The sequence below is a fragment of the Phascolarctos cinereus genome, unplaced genomic scaffold, assembly GCF_003287225.1.
Source record: "Phascolarctos cinereus isolate Bilbo 61053 unplaced genomic scaffold, phaCin_HiC Scaffold_3;HRSCAF=262, whole genome shotgun sequence".
In the NCBI taxonomy this organism is placed as follows: Eukaryota; Metazoa; Chordata; class Mammalia; order Diprotodontia; family Phascolarctidae; genus Phascolarctos; species Phascolarctos cinereus.
Window position 1 is genome coordinate 155,003,244 of NW_027555736.1, and position 21,082 is coordinate 155,024,325.

The window sequence follows — 21,082 nt, forward strand, 5'->3', positions numbered from 1 at the left end:
CAGGTCATTTCAAAAGCATTTGGTTTTAAATGATAAAGATGGGACACTGAAAGAATTCAAAATAGTTTCAAGGCATAGGAGCTCCCTGAGGAACTCTAACTTGTCTTTCCCCTGAGATGAGATTTCATTGTATTCTATGTCTGAGTTTAACCTGGTGCCTTAAGAGCCCAGGCCATATCACTCATGAGGTTCTAGACCTCACAGGAGCTCCTGGGACTCTTCAGACCATTACTGTTGCCTTTGGCTATAGTGGTTGTGTGTGCTCCTGGTGGGAACTTGAACTCAGTTACTGGTTTATGAGAGATCTTACTGATCTAGTGAGTTCTGGTATAGCCAGGGCAAAATGGACATTACCCAACTGGTATAAAGTGGGCCAAGGGCCTTAGAGACCCTTCTGCCAGCTTCAACCTCATAACAGAAAAAAAGAAATATCACGGAGAACTTCTAATGAAGTCATTGGCTAGCAGAGCTACCTTGGAGGCCTCAGGTGAGAAGTTGAGGGAGAACTCCTCTCTAGGGATCAATGCTAGGCAGGAACCTGGTCAATTTCACTCAGAATAGGCAGAACATCATGATCCAATATTTACATAAAATTTCAAGATTTTTCAAGATTTTCTACAAATGTTATCTTGTTTTATCCCCACGATGACCCTAGGAGGTTATTGCTATTATTACCCCTATTTTAGAGATGAATACCTTCTCTCTTAGACTCCCTATAGATAGATAGATAGATAGATAGATAGATAGATAGATAGATAGACAGATAGATATAGATATAGATATAGATATAGATAGATAGATACATACATACATACATACATATAGTTATATAGATATAGATATCTTATTTGCATGTTGTCTCCGCCATTAGACTCTGAGTTTCTCTAGAGTAGGTATTGTTTTCTGCCTTTCTATCCTCAGCATAGTACCTTGTACACAGTAGGTGCTTAATACTAGCTCACTGACATATAGAGGTTAAGTGACTTGCCCAGGGTCACATTCCTAGTAAGTATTTGAGGTTGGATTTGAACTCAGGTCCTCCTGACTATAGGGTCACCACTCTATTCACTGGGCAACTTAACTACTTCCAGTTTTTAAAATGAAAGACATATCAGTATGCCCTCCAAGCAGAGAGGCAGTTGAAGCAGATAGGTGGTGGTATGGACAGAGCGGTTTCAGGAAGACCTGAGTTCAAATATGATCTCATATATTTGCTAGCTGTGTGATCCTGCACAAGTCACTTAACCCTGTCTCAATTTCTTCATCTGTAAAATGAGCTGGAGAAGGAAATTCAAACCACTCCAGTATCTCTGCCAAGAAAACCTCAAATGGAGTCAAAAAGTCCTGGAGCTGCCCTTTAAAGGAGGGGGCCCCCAAAGGGAGACAGCTGCCTCAGGGAGATGGCCCTAGCCAAGAAAAGCTAGGAATTCTTATAAGGGAAAACCTGTCATGGGCTGGGAGATGAAGTAATCAGGGACATAAACGTAAGTAATTAAGGACAGGAAGGTGATGTAATCAGGGACATGTAGGCAAGGGGGCGGTGGCTCAGAGTTTTGCCCACATCTAGGCACATCAATATTCCATTGTTCAGCCCATTTGCCCAGGGTGGAGGGACCCTTGTTAGTGTCAGTATTTCACTGGCCAGTCCATTTGAATCTTATTATCTCATTGATCAGTCTATTTGAATCTCATTGTCTCCAGAAAGGCTACTCTCATCATCTCCCCCCTCAAGAAGTAGGTACCCAAATTCATTCGGAAAGAAGGGCGAGGGTCATGCATTCCTCATCAGGACACCTGGATTCTGGGCTTGCACTTGGCTGACACTGACTATCTATGACCCCTGGTAAGTTAACTAACCTTTTGAGCCTCTGTTTCCTCACCTAAAGATAACTAGGTTGGGCTAGATGCATGGAAAGTGGGGTTGAAGGAAAGACAGAGAATGTGCTGGGATGAAATGATGGTGAAGAAGCTGGTAGGAGTAAATGAACAATTTTTGCCACCTTTTCTCCCCAGCATTTTCAGTGAAACTGCTGGGAGACCAGTTCTTTTCAGTAGAGTCAAGTATACACTGCATTTCTTTTTTCTTTTTAACATTCTTTTTTCTTTTTAGTTCCAAATTCTCTCCCTCCTCCACCCAATGAGAAGCTAAGCAATATGACACCCACTATACATGCATATACTGCATTCTAACTCTTTTCTGATGTCTTGGGCTGAGGCTTTTTCCCAAAAGAGATCTAAATTGGGAGAGTACTGTGAAAGGTTGAAAATCAGTGTTTTAAAAAGCCAGAATTTAAAGATTTCCCTTAACTGTTACCCAGAGGGAGATCTCAACCAAAGTCATTCTTTGAGCCCACTAGAGGCACAGGATGGAATGCCCTAGGGGAAGAGCTAAGAGTCCAGAAAAGGTGAGTAAAGACATAATGTGTGTGGAGGGTGACAGAGGTGGATAGTGTGATGTAGGGTCCTTCCTGGGCCCAAAGACCCTGGAGATCTCTACAAAAGGTGGGAAACCCAGGCTAAGATCGAAAGTAATCAAGTATTTAAGGTGTCATGGGGAGGAAGAGGAGACAGATCCCAGAGTTCTCAGTGGGATCTTCAGAAAAAAAAAAAAAACAACCCAGAGAAAACAGTGTCCAAAGCTGTGTTCTAGTTTGCTGAGGGCAGCCCTGGCCTTAGCTGGAAAGTGGAAAGAAGTTCAAGTTTTTGTCAGAGGCTTCCTTGTCCAATTTCTGTGCTCTTCCTCCACTGTCCACATCCTCCTTTTATCCCATTAGTATTTCTAGGAAAACTTGATGGGGAAAAAAATCTAATGTTTAATTAGAACAGAAATATATTTAATTCAGTATCTTTCATCTGTGACTCTTCTTCCTTGTTTCACTTTCTATGACACTCTTTGATTTTTCTTTGTGTCTTTTTCTGTTGCCCTTGCTTTCCTCCCCCATCTCCACCTCCACCCCCTACTTTCTTATGTTTTTTTCTGACATTAAGGAGTAAATGTCTTCTAACTCTCCTGGTTTCTTCCCACATCAAATATTCCAATCAGGCTTTTACACATATTATCTCATTTGATTCTCACAATAACTCCTTGAAGGGATATTGTTATCCCCATTTTATAGATGAGAAAACTGAGGTAGACAAAGGTTAATTTCTGAGGCAGGAACCAAACTTTAGTCTTTCTGATTCCAAGTCCAGTGCTCTATCCTGAACCACTTCTTGCAGACACATTCCTTGTAATTACCTCATTGTCATAAAAGTGGACAAGAACCTTTCTGTCTGAGACTGCACCCTTTTACATAGGTGGCAGAATGATAACTGGGCTTTTGGAGTTAAGAAGGAAGGAAATAAGTACTTATTTTTTTTAATGTAAATTTATTTATTTTTAGTTTTCAACATTTACTTCCACAAGATTTTGAGTTCCAAATTTTCACCCCATCTTGCCCCTCCCCTCACCCCAAGATGATCCTAGTCTGCCCTCTCTTCTATCTTTCCCCCCCTTCTCTTATCCCCTTCCCCTTCTATTTTCCTGTAGGGCTGGATAGACTTCTGTACCCCATTTCCTGTATTTCTTATTTCCCAGTTGCATGTGAAATTTTTTTTTTAAACATGTTTTTAAAACTTTGGGTTCCAAATTTTCTCCCTTCTTCCCTCCCCACCCACCCTCATTGAAAAGGCAAGCAAGCAACTCAATATAGGTTATACATGCGCAGTTATGCAAAACATTTCCATAGTAGACCTGTTGTGAAAAACTAACTTTATTTCCCCTTAATCCTATCCTGCCCTCACATTTATTCTATTATTTCTTTTGACCCTGTCCCTCCTCAGAAGTATTTGCTTCTGATTACTCCCTTTTCCAATCTGCCCTCCTCTCTACCATCCCCCTGCTCTTTTGTCCCCTTTTCTCCCTAATTTCCTATAGGGTAAGACAGATTTCCATACCCAATTGAATGTGTACATTATTCCCTCCGTAAGGCAAATCCTTTTTACTCATGCTGTTTCTTTATTCCCTGGCCTTTAAAGAGGTTAAGCTCTCCTGCTGGGGAACAGAGAGCACTGACCCAAGCTTCTTGTGTTGGGAGCCTAGGTCTTGGTCACTGGCTTTGTGTGCTGGTGTCTCTTATGTTGGCAATTGGAGGCTGTAGGTTTCTGGCAGCGTACCTCGTGTTAGGCTGGAATCAGCAAGGCTGGAACTTTCAGGCAATTCTAGGTTGTCTGCTGTTCCTTTCCTTTAGCTTTCTTCAGCTTCTTTTAGATGGGTGCTGTAAGGTGTTTATCTGCCTGGGGCCCCCTGCAGTGTTGTCTCCCTCATTTCTGCTAATGCACTGGAGATTCCTTTTCCATAGAGTGCCTAGGCACCTGGTGGTTTTCTGAGCCAGTTTCCATCGTTCCCCCTGCCCTCACTGAGGCATGTGGAGGTCCAGGTGTTGGTGTTTGCCTGTTCTACCACCTGGGCTTCAGGATTTCTTCACAATTGGAGGCTGCAGGGCTCCCATAGCTCACCTGTTGTTGGGCTGGAACCAGCAAGGCTGGAGCTTTAGGAAGCCTTTAGGTTGTTTTCTTCACCTCCTTTCAGTTGAATGCAGCAGGGTACTTATCTGCTTGGGGCCCCTCATAGTTCTGCCTCCCTTACTTTTGCTGAAGCACTGGGAGACCCTTTTGCTGGGCTGCTTCACTGCTGTCCCCCATCTTTCTTCTAATTCAGCTCCCAGAAGCAGAAGTCCTGTAAGGCAAATCCTATGAGAATAAGATTCACTCATTCCCTCTCACCTTCTCCTGTTTCCCCTCCACTGCTAAGAGCCTTTTCTTTTCCGCCTTTTTTTGTGAGTTAATTTACCCCATTCTACCTCTCCCTTTCTTCTTCTCCTAGTATAATCCTCTCTTATCCCTTAATTTTATTCTCCAGATATGACCCCTTAATCGTCAACTCACCGTGTGTCCTCTATCCATCTATCTATCTACATACATATAATTTTTTTCCCTCCAACTATCCTAATACTGACAAAGGTCTCATAAGTTATAAATTTCATCTTTCCATGCACGAATGTAAACAGTTCAACCTTAATAAGTCTCTTATGATTTCTCTTTCCTGTTTACTTCTTCATGTTCCACTTGAGTCTTGTATTTGAAAGTCAAATTTTCTATTCAGCTCTGGTCTTTTCATCAAGAATGCTTGAGAGGAGCCAAGATGGCAGAGTGAAAAGGTAGTCACTCTCACTCTCCCCTATCAACTTCTGAAAACACAGAAAATATCACCCCAGAAAAAAATCCCTGAAACAGCTGAACTAGAAGAAAGACAGGGAGCAGCAGTGCAGCAGCCCAGCAAAAGGGTCTCCCAGTGCCTGAGCAAAAATAAGGGAGGAAGAACTATGAGGGGCCCCAGGCTGATAAGTATCCTGCCGCATTCATCTGAAAGGAGGTGAAGAAAACAACCTAAAGGCTTCCTAAAGCTCCAGCCTTGCTGGTTCCAGCCCAACAACAGGTGAGCTATGGGAGCCCTGCAGCCTCCAATTGTGAAGAAATCCTGAAGCCCAGGTGGTAGAACAAGCAAACACCAACACCTGGTGAGGGCAGTGAGGGCAGGGGGAATGATGGAAACCAGATCAGAAAACCACCAGGTGCCTCGGCACTCTATGGAAAAGGAATCTCCAGTGCATTAGCAGAAATGAGGGAGACAACATTGCAGGGGGCCCAGGCAGATTAAACACCTTACAGCACCCATCTAAAAGAAGCTGAAGAAAGCTAAAGGAAAGGAACAGCAGACAACCTAGAATTGCCTGAAAGTTCCAGCCTTGCTGATTCCAGCCCAACATGAGGTAAGCTGCCAGAAACCTACAGCCTCCAATTGCCAACATAAGAGACACCAGCACACAAAGCCAGTGACCAAGACCTAGGCTCCCAATACAAGAAGCTTGGGTCAGTACCCTCTGTTCCCCAGCAGGAGAGCTCAATCCCTTTAAAGGCCAGGGAATAAAGAAACACCATGAGTAAAAAGAAATGTACCATAGATTCATATTATGAGAAGAGTGAAGATCAAGACAGAAATTCGGAAGAGGACAACATTGTCAACAAACCCACATCTGCAACAACAAAACAAGAAAATGATAAATGTTGGTGAGGATGTGGGAAAATTGGAACACTAATACATTGTTGGTGGAGTTGTGAAATGATCCAACCATTTTGGAGAACAATCTGGAACTATGCCCAAAGGGCTACAAAAATGTGCATACCCTTTGATCCAGCAATAGCACTTCTAGGGCTATATCCCAAAGAGATCAAACAAATGGGAAAAGGACCCACATGTACAAAAATATTCATAGCAGCTCTTTTTGTGGTGGCAAGGAATTGGAAATTGAGAGGATGCCCATCAATTGGGGAATGGCTGAGCAAGTTGTGGTATATGAATGTAATGGAATACTATTGTGCTATAAGAAATAATGAACAGGGTGACTTCAGAAAACCTGGATAGACGTATATGGTCTGATGCTGAGTGAAGTGAGCAGAACCAAGAGGACTTTGTACACAATAACAGCCACATTATACAATGACTAATATTGTTAAACTGAACCCTTCTCAGCAGTACAAGGATCTAAGACATCTCCAGAGGCCTTGGGATGGAAAACGCTGTCCACATCCAAAGAAAGAACTATGGAAGTCGAATCACTATCACTATTTTTACCTTCTGTTGAATTTTGTTTCATCTTTCTGATGGTTCCTCCTATTACTTTTAATTTTTACTTACAACTTCACTAAGGCAAAAATATGTTTAATAGGAATGTAAATGTAAAACCTATATCAGATTGTGTGCCATGTTGGAAAGGAAGGGGGGAAAGATTTTCAACTCAAAAGCATATGGAAGTGATTGTTAATGAATCAGTAAATTAATAAAATTGGGGGGGGGAAAGAATGCTTGAGAGTCCTCTATTTCACTGAATGACCATTTTTCCACTGAAGGATTACACTCAGTTTTGCTGGGTAGCTGATTCTTGGTTGTAATCCTATCTCCTTTGCCCTCCAGAATATTATATTCCATGCCCTGTGGTCCTTTAATGTAGAAGCTGCTAAATCTTGTGTTATCTTGATTGAGTTTCCATAATACTTGAATTGTTTCTTTCTGGCAGCTTGTAATATTTTCTCCTTGACCTGGGAACTCTGGGATTTGGCTACAATATTCCCAGGAGTTTTCCTTTGGGAATCTCAGGGGGAGATTGGTGGATTCTTTCAATTTCTATTTTGCCCTCTGGTTCTAAAATATCAGGGCAGTTTTCCTTGATAATTTCTTGAGAGATGATGTCTAGGCTCTTTTTTTGATCATGGCTTTCAGATAAGCACCTAGTATGTGACACGCACTGTGCTATGTGCTTTACAAATATTAACTCATTTGATCCTTACAACCACCCTGGTTGGTGGATGCTATCATTATACCCATTTCACAGCTGAGAATACTGAGGTAAACAGAGCTTAGTGACTTTCCCAGGGTCACATAGCTAGTAAATGTCTGAGGATGGATTTGAACTTGGGTCTCCCTGACTCCAGGTCCAGGAGCTAAACTCTGTCTATCACATAACCGAGTTGCCTCAAGCAGAATCGAATTGAATTCCTGCCTCAGACATTTACATTAACTATATGACACTGGGCAATTCACTTAACCTGTGTGTCTCAGTTTCCTCATCTAAAATATGAGGGGGTTAGACTTATAAGGTCTCTTCTAGCACTGAATCTATCATAAACTCAATGGGTATAGCTGTGAGTCTGACGACTAGGGGGTGGAGAAGATAGCTAGAAATATTAATGTAGTGAAGACTACAAATGCCATCCATATCATTAGCAAGGCCCACACATAAGGAAGTGACTGTATTGGCCAGAAAGGAGAGAAAAGGTGAATCTGCTACCAAAACTGAAACAAATTCAGCTTTGATGGTGAACCTGTACTTAAGGAGAGAACCTCCAAAAATAACAAATCTTACCCAGCAGCCTCACCTTCCTTCCCCACTGATTCTCTTCCTATAAAATCAAATTTCCTGACAAGGCACCCAACTGACAGCTAACAGCATCCCTCCTTCCCTGCACCTGACAGTCATAGTGTTAGCCTCAGTATCCTTCCTGAGGCATTTTTTTTTGCCCCTGGTAGGTCTCAACAAACAGTGAGACCAGCTCTGGCTCCAAACTGAGCTCAGCTATGCACAGTTCTCCAGGGCCTTGTGCAACATTATAGAACGCCAAAGGACATAAACTATTGTCATATCATTCTTTTGTTCTCTCCTACCCAGACTCCCTCAGACATCTAATGTATCCTTTTTTGCATTTGCATTTTGCTGTTGGTCAGTCATGTCTAACTCTTCTGGACCCCATTTGGGGTTTTCTTGGCAAAGATAATGGAGTGGTTTGCCATTTCCTTCTCCAGCTCATTTTACAGATGAAGAAATTGAGACAGGGTTAAGTGACTTGCCTAGGGTCACAGAGCTAGTGAGTGCCTGAGGCCAAATTTGAATTCAAGATGATAAGTCTTCCTGAACTCTACCTTCGTGGTCACCTAGCTACCCTGTTGCATTTGCATAATTAACTGCTAATATAGTGTATAAGAGCTTTGTGCAATGAAATCTCTGGAAGTAGAAGGCTCTTAGACCAGTGATGACAAATTCAAATGGAAAAAGAGGGCCACTAAACCGTATATAAGGATCCTTACCACAGCTTATTGACTTAGAAAACCATATACTGCATTAACATTATCTCTTTTCTATTGTACTTCTATTTATTTTGTTAAATATTTCCCAATTACACTTTAATCTGGTTTAGGCTCCACTCTAGATTGCTTCCTTGCCAATTCTGTCTGCCCTCCTCATTGCTTTAGTGTAAAATACTATTCCCTCCTTCATCTTCTCCCTAGTATTCCCCTCTATCTCCCAACCAGGTTCATTTTCTCCTTAAGAGTCCTTATGATAAAGTTTACTCTCAATACACATTTTTCAGCCACTGAGCATATATTACTTAATTATTGCTTTTGATACACTTCCCATCGAAAGCCTCTTATTTACTATGAGGGCCCATGTGGTCCTAATCACACATCACAGGCATTAACATTTTCCCCAGGCACCCAGACTTACAGTTTCAGTCCTATGTGACTCTTCCTTGGCTCTTGCCTTCTACTGCCAATCAATTCCCAAATAGTCTTGATTATTTATTTACACTGCTTATTATGCATATAGACTTCTTTCCATTTTTATTTGTATTCTCATCTGATATCTTGGCTCATGTTCACTTCTAGGCTGAAACACCCCCTCCTCTGTGTTCTCCCTTCAAGCTCTTCCCAGCCTTCAAAGTGCAGCTCATAACCAAGAAACACAGTAACAGCAATATTGTTTTAAGAATGACTTTTGAGCAAATAAGTTATCTATTACAAATACCCGAATTAATTATAAAGGACATATGAAGAAAGATGCTATCTGTATCCAGAGAAAGAACTGATAAATAGATGTAGCAAATAATTTTACAGATACATATATATATATATATATATATATTTAAACATACACATACATATACATATGCCCCCCCCATTTATGTCTAATGGTAGCCATCTTGGGAGGAGAAGGGAAGAAAAAACAAGAAATTTAGATCATAATTTCATTGGCATGTTTGAAAGGAATAGCAAATTGTGCATAGTAGATTTGCAGTTTCATGTTTGATCTTTTTTCCTGTGCTATGTTATGGAAATACTTGCTTTATTCCATAAAATAAAATTTGAAAAATGAATATTAAAAAGCCCACCAAAGTCCAGCTCATCTTCCTCTTCCTCTTTGAAGGTGTCAGCTCATAGGACCTCTAACCTTTGAACTCCTAAGGCCACTCCTATACGTACCTCAATCACTTGGCAGTTTGGCTCTACTGTCTTTCATCATTAATAATCTTCTTATAATAGGCAGAAGACTTAATAATAGCTAGAATTTATATGACACTTTAAAGATTGCAAAGCACTTTATATATATCATCTCATTTGAGTTTGTCATCAGTAGGTGAAGTGGCTTCTTAGAAGAGCTTAAAGAATTCTTGACACATTTCAGGTTTTTTTTTTAATTACAGGAGATTAAAAAGTACAAACCAGAGGAATAGTCTTGAGACCAGGAAACTCGAAGGGGAAGCAATTCTATGATTTTAAGTTTGCAAAGGCACTTGACAAATATTATCTCATTTGATCCTCACAACAAGCCTGGAAGGTAGGTACTAGTATTATCCCTATCTTGCTGTTGAGGAACTGAGGCAGACTGCGGTTAAGTGACTTGCCCATGGTCATTAGTTAATGCTTGAAGCCACAGTTGAACTCAGGCCTTCCTGACTCCAGGTACAGTGCTCTATTTTCTATACCACCCAGCTGCCTCCAATGGGCACCCTTGGTATTACTGTGCCTGTCCTTCTGAAACCTGTGCCTTTCCTCTGAAACCTAGATGTGTGGCCTCCCCCATTAGAATGTGAGTCTGTCTGGGTCTAAGGGTATGAAAAATTTTAAATCTAGTTACCTTTTTCTACTACTCTGAGCCCCTAAATGCCTTATGTCTTCAACATCCCCAATCTCTCGGACATTTCTACTCCCATTCTATTTCTCCTACTCCATCCTCCTTTGTTCTCTTCATCTCTTCTTTCTTTTCCATTTTTTTTCCCCTCTCTCCGCTTTAGCTTGAGTTTTCCCTGTGATGTTTACTGGCATAGCAGTCAGGGCCCAAGAGATTACTGATCTAAGAAATGACAGGAAGAGAGAGTGGATGCTTTAGGGAGAATCAAGAATGAAAACCTTAGGTGGTCTTTGTGCTGAGTCAATTAGGCACACAGTATTTCCACATTCACACTCCGTGGCAATTTTCCTAGGATGAGACATCACTCCATTAATAGTAATATTCGCTTCCTAAGTATTCCTTATACCCAATGCCAAAGAAATAAGTTGGGCAGATCTATTCTAACTATTATTATTTCTCTATGTCAAGGAATCTGAAGAGTCCTATATTGTGGAAAGGAACCCCCAGAATCCAGCTGATCTCTTAGATCCTGGCAGCCGACCAAGGCGATCCTAGGAGATGGGGGAAGGGAAGGAGAATGAGGGATACTTATGTACACCTAAAGGCATGGACTTGTCTTTTCCTTCAGGATCTGATCAAGTGGCCACCATTACCCATGGTTGACCCCGGGCTATCCTTGGAACAAAGAAATAGACCCTTGGTTCCCAAAGAAGTATGGTGATTTTATAAATTGTTAAAGGTACTCAGTGTTTTCGGCAGCGAGGTGGTGCAGTGGATACAGCATCAGGCCTAGAGTCAGGATGACTCATTTTCCTGAGTTCAAATATGGTCTCAGACATGTACTAGCTGTGTAACCTTGGGCAAGGCACTTAACCCTAATTACTTCAGTCTACTCATCTGTAAAATGAGTTGGAGAAGGAAATGGCAAACCACTCCAGTATCTTTGCCAAGAAAACCCCAAAAGGGGCCATGAGGAGTTGGACATGACTAAAAATGACTAAACTGTCAAAATACAAATGATAAATTGTTAATTGTACTTTATTTACTTTAGGTTCCCAGTTTCTAAGATTTGCTACCTGGCAAGGAAGAGCACAGAACTACTGTGAAGAAGAAGAGAAATATGTGAATCTGGTTAGGTCTTAGAGAAAAGGGAAGTTGGTAGGTTCCATGATGGGATATACATGTAAGTTCTATCAGGTTGTTTTGGAACTCAGTGGGTTAAACAGTAGAGATCAGAGCTAAAGCACTAATTCTGTTTTCCCTAAAACGGGATGGAGATGCCCAACTGGGATTTTCATCCTGTGTGGATTCACTCCAAAGTGCTGCCAGAGCCTCTGGGGGATACCTGGGGTGTAGGGAAAGACAAAGGACTGATGGCAAGGCAAGCAGGAGAGGCAAGACCCTTGTTTCATAATATCTGTACTTCTTTCAGTGGTAGCAATGGATTCTGAATGCTGGTAGAAAAAAAAAAGAAAATACAGGAAGAGAAGGCAGCAATCCTTGAGGAAAGAAACAGTCAGCAAGGCCAACAGATACAGAGAAGAAGCAATGTAAAAAGTGCTGCAGGATAGAAATGGTGAGTGGCATTAACTAGGAATGTTGACAACTCTGAGCCACAATTTAGTTGGTACGCCCTTTGAAAGAGAGGTGGGATATGAAAAAATCAACATTTTAGAGAAAAAAAAAGCAGGGCAGGGAAAAATCAGATCATCTTTATGCCCTAAGAGGAAGCAGGAGGTTAAATTTTCCACAAGAAGCCATTATATGAAATGTGAGAAGAGATGCCTTGTAACTCAAACACCATACAGGTTAGGGTCCCTTCTATAAAGGACAAGTTTTACAAATGGAAGAGTTTATTTGGCTTAGTACATATTTAGCACTCTAAACATAGGATGAAAGAAGGAAGGATTGGATAAATAAATGAATGATCACAGCGACTCCTTCTAATTATCATTACAGCTGGAAACCACAAAATCTTAAGGAACCTAAAGTGTCCACAGCCTGTCTCTGTGGGATCAGCAGCAAATCAGAGATCTCAAGACAGGAATATGATGTAGAGGAAATAATTACAGTGTTTTAACATGTCAGTGAGTTGTTCTCTGTTTCTTTCAAAATCTTTCCTCATCGGTTGTTTCCTTCCTCATTGGTAGAGAACACACCCTGTTCACTCACTCATCATCTTCACAAAGGACAGTGGAAAAGAACTGGGTTAAAGCATCCACGGACAAGAGGCTAAGTTCCAGTTTGAATAAGTTCCTGATTACCAGCAGTGATGTCTAGGGGAGTCATTCAATCCTTTCTGTAAAATAGGGGAAATAACGCCTGCTCTCCTTAGACCATGATGTTGGGAAAGATTGAAGGCAATAGGAGAAGGAGACAGCAAAGGATGAGTCGGCTAGTGTCATGGAAGTGATGAACATGAGCTTGGACAGATTTTGGGAGATAATGGAGGACAGAAAGGCTGGCTGTGCTATGGTCTATGGGGTCCCAGAGAGTCAGACACAACTGAACGAATGAACAACTCCTTACATCACTAGACTGTGGTTAGCCTACAAAGAGATAACATGTTCAAGTGCTTTGAATGATGTTGGACACTCTACAAATCTGGGTGCCCAAGTTAAGAGAGATTTCAGTAGATGGAGACTGAAGGGTTGCTCAGCCTGTGGCTCTCCCAGTAGCAGGGCTGAAGCATGGGTTCATCTCAGGGAAGGTTCTGGTCCTCAGCTTCCAAGATTCAGGACCTGGATCTTATCAGTCAAAGTGGAGGTTACCAGGTACCAGGGAACTAATTCACATTAAATATATCAAGAGACTAACTGAAAAGCCAGACTATGAATTCATTCATTGAGAATAGGCAACATGTCTGGCAAAGAAGCTATCATAAACCTTTTTTCACAGGGAATGTACTTCCTGGTCAGTAAGTTCATTTAGAAAATGAACACATTTACACTAAGCTGTCAAATTAAGGGGGAATGGGATGTGTGTGTGTGTGTGTGTGTGTGTGTGTGTGTGTGTGTGTGTGTGTGAAGATGCTAGGAGTAAATAGCATTTTCTTAAGCAGTATTTCCATTAAGCTAAGGGATATCTTGGTATGGATATACTCTGAACATTTTTTTTTCTTTTTTGAGACTGAGTCTTACTCAGGCTGGAGGAAGTCTAAGGACCACTCACAAGTCAGATTCCAATACTAGTCCATATGTAAACTTTAACCTGTTCCATTTTTTTCTAGCCTGGTAGCTCTCCAACTCTCTGGGTTACCATACTGGTGCTGCACTGGCGTGACTGGCCTAATTGGCTTTAGCCCTACTGTAGCTCAGGACTTCCAAACTTAAGATATTTATCAGCTTCAGCCTCTCTGATGTAGCAGGGATGATAGACATATACCACCATGGCTGGCAATATATTTGTTTCTCAACCTTTTTCATTATAAATCCTTTTGGCAGGTTAGTGAAATGAATTAATCTCATCAAAATAATGTTTCTAAATAAGTGAAAGAAATATATTTCAGTTAGAGTCAGTAGAAAACAAAGATATCATCCCCCGCCCCTCTGCAACCCCCCCCCAAGTTAATAGACCATCCTGAAATCTGTCAATGGACTGCAGCTTAAGAATCCCTGTTCCAAGGAATTGGTACTAGTTACATAAAATCAATGCTGGGTAAATACTGAAAAATACCTCCTCTTTGGGTGCTATCATTAGAGCTCTCTCAATATTCCATGGCAGGCATCATTAAAAAGTTCCCTCAAACTTTGTGATTCATCATGTGAAAATGATGCATATGTAACTGAGTTTCAGACTGATTTCCATGTTGTTGTTGTTCTCAAAAAGGATTAATGCTATCAAGGGGTGATGCCTTGACTTGCCCATGAATTGGATTTAGAGGAGAATGAACTGCATAAAATCATCAGCTTCACTCTCTCCTCCAGAGTCATCAAAATCCAGTGACAAGAAGAAAGTCAAGATGATTAGCGATGGCCCAGGATGCAGTGGGTGACCTTGGCCTTTCTAAACTTGGTCTTTTCCAGGTCTCAGTTTGTCTGAGGCAATGCCTACTCAATGAGTAAGGGCTACATAAGAACTGAGACAAAAGATGGCCCAATTTATTATCACAGAACTATCAATCTGGGAAGAGGAAGGTCCCAACAATTAAAAATGAGAAGAGAATCTTGTGTTTATAATTTTATTAATTACCTTTATTTATAATTATTTATAAACTCTTAAAGAAACTGAGAAAGAGATTTGCCCCAGGACTAAAAGAGTGAGTTATAGTTGTAACTAGAGTCAAGGTGTTTAAGACCATAGAAGCCTCTGGCAACTTCCCATCTTCGAGTTGGGGCTGAGGTAGAGATGGGGAACAAAGGGAAGGTCACACCTTTCAGTGGGAAGAGAAAGATGTGGCCTGGAAAGAATCAATTTCTCTCCTTTTCCTTCTGGGAGGAGGTAGTTAAAAAAAAAAAATAGCCAGCCAAACTTTGCTCCACAGTGACACCTGCTGTTTACATAAAATTAATTATTGTAAATTTCATTTTAATGAAAATGAATTTAAAATTAATATATATTAATACATCAGACCTGGGCTCCTTGAGAGCAGAGACTGCTACCTTTCTTTTTTATATTGCTAATAATAAAAATAACTAACATTTATCTAGTGCTTACTATGTGCCAGGCATGCTAAGTGCTTTACAATAATCATTTCATTTGACCTTCAGAACAATCCTGGGAGGTAGGTGCTATTATTGTCACCATTTTGCAAATGAGGAAACTGAAGGAAAGAAGTCAAGTGAGTTGATCAAGGTCACACAGCTGAAAAGTATCAGGGTCTATATCTGAACTCAAGTTTTCCTGACTCTAGACTCAGCAGTCTATCTACTGCACCACCAACTTGTACTTAGCACAGTCCTAGCACACAGGCACTTAAATGCTTGTTGACCAATTGGCAAATTAGAAGAGGCTGGCTGAAAACTCTAGACACAAGTTCTTGGGGTCAGCAGAGACAGAGGGACATTGCACTGTGAAAAGAAAGCCCTCAGATATTGTCTCCCTAGGAGAGGGAACCTGGGGACATTATAAAACCACTTCTGGGGAGGGAGCTGCTAGGGAAGGTCAGGACAGAGTGAGGCCAGGATGGAAAGGGGGGTGCAGTTGCAGGAGGAGGAGGTGGTTATCTGGTAACTTCTTATTTTAACATTATTCTTGCTCTGGAGGTTTTAAGACAGGATGGGGAACATGTGGCCTTCTGGATCCTCCGTGTGGCCATGTGACTGAGTCCAAGTTTTATGAGCAGGGCAGGGCAGGGCAGAGATTCCCCACCCCTGTAATCTAAGATCATTGCTTCTACTTCAGGAGTACAAGTGTTGTCAAAATGCAAAATGAAAATGCAACACTTGAAAAATTATACAATGGTTAAAAATTATTATTTTAAATTTTGAACCCTCTATATTTTGGTGCCCTGCTAAAGTGAAAACTCTTCATCTTTCCTTGTCCTTTTTTCATTCTTATCTTCCCTATTTTTCTCCTATTAATCTATTTATAGTTTTCTCCATTCACATTTTTCACTCTTTATTCTGCTCCCATTTCTTCCTCTCTTTTTGCATTTGTCTCTGACTTTGTGGTAGCAACCCCACTGCACTTGTGGTTCAAGAGATTTCTAAATCCTGATCTAAGTAAGTGACTTGGATAGATAAGTGATTTAGGGAGAATTAAGAATGACTCACTTGGCGAGAGATGCTTTTGTGCTGAATTGACAAGGTAATTGATATTTACATGTTCTGCCTTCCAGCGGCAAGCTTCAGACACTATCCTCTGACACTGATGGCTGCCTCCTGAGACTTGGTTTTATCCACTTACAAAACAAACAAACAAACAAGGTGTGGATGACCAATTCTAAATCTCATCTTTTCTATGTCAATGAATCAGAAGAGCCCCAATTGTGTGGAGATGGATCCACAGGGCACAACTCACATCTAGATACACAGATCTACACCACACTCTTTTAGGGGTGTCGAATTTGGGGGACAGTTTAAGAGGAAGGATTTCTTCTGAGCACTAATGATGATGCATGCTACCCATCCCATCAGAGAGCTTATGGTTGCAAGTTTCAGAAACAGACATACATTTTCTACATGACCCAATGTAGGAATTTGTTTTGCTCAAGCATATATATTTGCTACAAGAGTTTTGTTTTCTTTTTTTTCAATGGAGGTGGAAAGGTGAGAGGGAGAAAAAAGAAGGAAGACGTACAAGGAGACCCCTGAATCCAAAGGAAGAAGTTTTTTGTAAAAAGAAGATTCAGTATTTAGCTACAGAAATATAAATGAAGTATGGTAAACATTCTCTTTGTGTGCTCAGCAGCATCTGAGAACTACAGATGGGAAGAAAAGACCAACTATGTTCCTGAAGGAGGAGGAAAGAGGTGGGTTATGAACTCAACCTCATTGTTTCTGTGTGGTGCTGTATGGTACATGAGAAAGCCAAGTCACAGTTTTAGAAACAAACCAAAAGCCTTTGGAAATGGCTAGACATTCCATGGTTAAGTTTCTATCTTCCATTTGGCTCATTCTTAAAGTGAAATGTACTAAGAAACAATATAAAATACATGAGATACACCCGCTGGGGAAGTCACCCTTCATAAGGCAAGGTGTTTACATATTGCTAATTATATTAGTGCATCCTGCTAATGGCTTGAGATTCCCTTTAACAAAGAATGGAGGTCCAAAGCACAGAACCATGCTTAGTATAACTAATCAACATTCAAGCAGCAAGAGAGAAGCAGCAAGAGCAGGTCCCAATCACCAATGGACTCAGCTGAGCCCTCACGCAGAGTTAAGCAGTCAATAAACATTTAATAAGCACTTAGTATGTTCCAGGCATTGTGCTAAGTACTAGGGATACAAACAAATGCAAAAAATATTTGCATTTCCATTCTCAATGAGCTTATAGGTCCAATAAGAGGACAATATGCAAACAACTAAGGTCCAGGTATTGTGCTCAATGCTCGGAACACAAATGCAAAACATATTTCATTTCTGCTCCCAATGGACTTATATGTCTAATGGGGAGACAATTATACAAATAAGTTAATAATAACAATAGCAATACTAGCTAATAATAAAACAATAGTAATAATAGCTAGCATTTATATACTGTTTTAAGGTTTGTGAAGCTTTTTGCAAATATCTCATTTCATCCCCATAACAACCCTGTGAGGTAGATACTGTTATTGTCTTCATTTTATAGATGATGAAACTGAGGCAGACATAGATTAAGTGACTTGCCCAGGATCACCCAACTATTAAATATCTGAGATAGGATTTGAACTCAGTTCTTCCTGACCCTGAGTCTAGCACTCTATCAATTATTCTACTTAGCTGCCTCTGTGATGCCTCCAGATATGTACGTAATTCTTAAGGTGCCCACTCCTGCCAGAGGAATGCACTGAACAGAGATATAAGTAAAGGAGGGCATAGCTCTATGCTCCCAGAATGGCCTAACCAAGTCATATGGCTTTCCCCTTTTATTCCCTAGCACAAATCATGTCTATATAAGTTCACAGAAAGGACCTGGCATATCTTTTGTTTGGCTGCTTTTCTTCCAATTGGAAGAAATATAATATATTAATAAAACAATAATGTGATAAGCTATATTATAATGCATTTGTCAATACAGATCACTCCAGAGTAGGCAGGGCTGTGTGATGGCCAGGCAGCACTGACCTGCCCTTGTTATTAGGCACATCCTATCACAGGGGTACTCTAAAAGTTCCTTAAGGAAAGACCACTTAAAAGAGTCCTAAAGTCAGAACATGGCATCATGTACTCCACTGTACTGTAACACATACGAGGTAGTGATACAACATAAATGCCATGGTCTAGAAAAGGTAGAATGAGTTGCATGGTAGAGAAGCTTCCATGGAGATGAGTCCTTAATCCCTGGACTTCTCACATTTAAAGCATCTCCTCTTCCACCCACCTCCATCTTTTAGAGTTGTTTTCTTTACCACTTTTTCATATTCTTGCTTTATTCATCTATGGTACATTAGGAAGAGTCAAAGGACTCTGAGTACTAAGAGCACATGGAAAAGCCAAGTCACAGCTTTAGAAGCAAAGTCTACATTTGGGGTCAAAGGACCTGAACATTACAACCTGTAGCGAAGTCATATAAGCTCTCTTATCCTCCATTTTCTCATCTGTAAAATGATGGGGTTAGACTAAACCTCACCCAAGGGCCCTTTCAACTCTGGCTTTACAATCTCATTCTTTTCAGAAAAGCTTTTATTTAGTCACCTTTATCTGGGATTCATTAAAAACAACAACAACAACAACTGTACTGGGATACAAATGATTGCATCAGTGAGAAGCCTTAGTAGATGATTTTCATGAATGGTAAGTGCAAGAGCAAATTCACCAGTGGGTGGCTACACTCCCTGGATAGGAGCATCTCTCTCTCTCTCTCTGGAATAACATTTTATCTTTTCCCAATCACATGTAAAAAAAATTTTTAACATTCATTTTTAAAAATTGTGTTTTTTGGGGGGTGAGCCAAGATGGCAGAGTGAAAGCAGTGACTTGCTTGAGCTCTCCCCCAAACCCCTCCAAATACTCATAAAAAATGGCTCTAAACAAATTCTGAAGCAGCAGAACCCACAAAAAGACAAAGTGAAACAAATTTCCAGCCCAAGACAAACTGGATGATTGATCAGAAAGGTGTATTGCACCGGGCTGGGAGTGTGGCGCGCAGGCCAGAGCAAACTTGGAGCAGGCCTCAGAGGACTGAATTGTGGGCAGCTGTGGAGTTTCCGGACTCCTCAATCCATGCATGCCAAAGACAGCTTAGAAGGTCAGTGGGAAAAGTCTGTTTCTGCAGTGCTGAGAGAGGAAGGTGGGGTCTTAGCTCCATTCCCCAAGAGCATAGCGGGGGGGGGGGGGGGGGGGAGGCAGCTGCTTCCTGAGCTTCCGGCCCACATACTGAGGGGGAATCCAGTGGCTGATCAGACAGGGATTGCAAGGATCTCTTTGCCAGTGCTGAGGCAGGAATCTCTTGCTTTGCCTGTGTTTGGATCTGGGTCACAGTTCTGGGTGGCGGTGCTGGGGTGAGGAGGAGCGCTGGCACAGTAGAGCTTGTAGTGGCTGGGAGAGGAACCCCTCCTCACAGTTACAGGACAGAAAGGAGTACTTGTGGTCATAGGCCAGGAAAGGAGTAAACACCTCGCCCCTTATCATACCACCTTGGAAGAACTGAAAATTTACAGGTTCCTACCAGTATCTCTGAAAACAGCTGTACAAACCCATGAAGCTTGGGACAGTACATTCTCCACATTGGAAGCAGACTCTTACCTTAACAAAGAGTTTAAAACTCAAGTAATTGGCTGGGATCATGAGCTAGCAGCGCAAAAAGAGTCAGACTATATTATCTTACTTTGGTGAAAAAGAAGATCAAAATATACAACCAGAAGAAGACAACAAAGTCAAAGCTCCTACATCCAAAGCCTCCAAGAAAAATATGAGTCCCAGGTCTTGGAAGACCTCAAAAGAGATTTTGAGAAGCAAGTAAGAGAAGTAGAGGAAAAACTGGGAAAAAATGAGAGTGATGCAAGAAAATCATGAAAAACAAGTCAACAGCTTGCTAAGGGAGACCCAAAAAAAATACTGAAGAAAATAACACCTTAAAAAATAGCCTCACCCAAATGGCAAAAGAGGTCCAAAAAGCCAATGAGGAGATAAATGCCTTAAAAAGAAAAATTGGCCAAATGGAAAAGGAAGTCCAAAAGATTACTGAAGAAAATAAGTCCTTAAAAATTAGAATAGAGCAATTGGAAGCCAGTGACTTCATGAGAAATCAAGATACTGTAAAACAAATCCAAAAGAATGAAAAATTAGAAAACAATGTGAAATATCTCATTGGAAAAACAACTGACCTGGAAAATAGATCCAGGGGAGAGAATTTAAAAATTATTGGACTATCTGAAAGCCATGATCAAAAAAAGAGCGTAGACATCATCTTTCAATCAAGGAAAACTGCCTGGATATAATAGAACCAGAGGGCAAAATAGAAATTGAAAGAATCCACAGATCTCCTCCTGAAACAGATCCCCAAAGGAAAACTCCTAGGAATATTATAGCCAAATTCCAGAGTTCCCAGGTCAAGGAGAAAATATTACAAGCTGCCAGAAGGAAACAATTCAAGTACTGTGGAAACACAATCAGGATAACACAAGATTTAGCAGCTTCTACATTAAAGGACCGCAGGGCATGGAATATAATATTCCAGAGGGCAAAGGAGATAGGATTACAGCCAAGAATCACCTACCCAGCAAAACTGAGTATAATCCTTCAGGCAAAAAAAATGGGCATTCGGTGAAATAGAGGACTTTCAAGCATTCCTGATGAAAAGACCAGAGTTGAATAGAAAATTTGACTTTCAAATACAGGACTCAAATGGAACATGGAGAGGTAAACAGGAAAGAGAAATCATAAGAGACTTATTAAGATTGAACTGTTTACATTCCTGCATGGAAAGATGATATTTATAACTCATGAGACCTTTGTCAGTATTAGGGTAGTTGGAGGAAAAAAATTATATGT

At 40.9% G+C, this 21,082-nt stretch overlaps 1 long non-coding RNA gene across 3 annotated transcripts in view; it reads left to right on the forward strand.

Annotated features, from left to right (window-relative positions):
- The window catches only part of LOC110208389 (uncharacterized), a 76,261-nt gene extending 56,882 nt beyond the window's left edge, over positions 1-19,379 (forward strand). The window contains exons 2-6 of one of the 3 annotated variants that reach the window (XR_013485353.1): positions 1,702-1,843; positions 10,075-10,208; positions 11,554-11,660; positions 11,935-12,078; positions 12,462-12,589. This is a non-coding gene — a long non-coding RNA (uncharacterized LOC110208389). Of the gene's footprint in view, positions 1-1,599; positions 1,844-10,074; positions 10,209-11,553; positions 11,661-11,934; positions 12,079-12,461; positions 12,590-16,703 lie in introns of those variants that run through there. The other 2 variants (XR_002324498.2, XR_002324485.2) reach the window with 2 other exon arrangements.
- Positions 19,380-21,082: the final 1,703 nt, after the last annotated feature.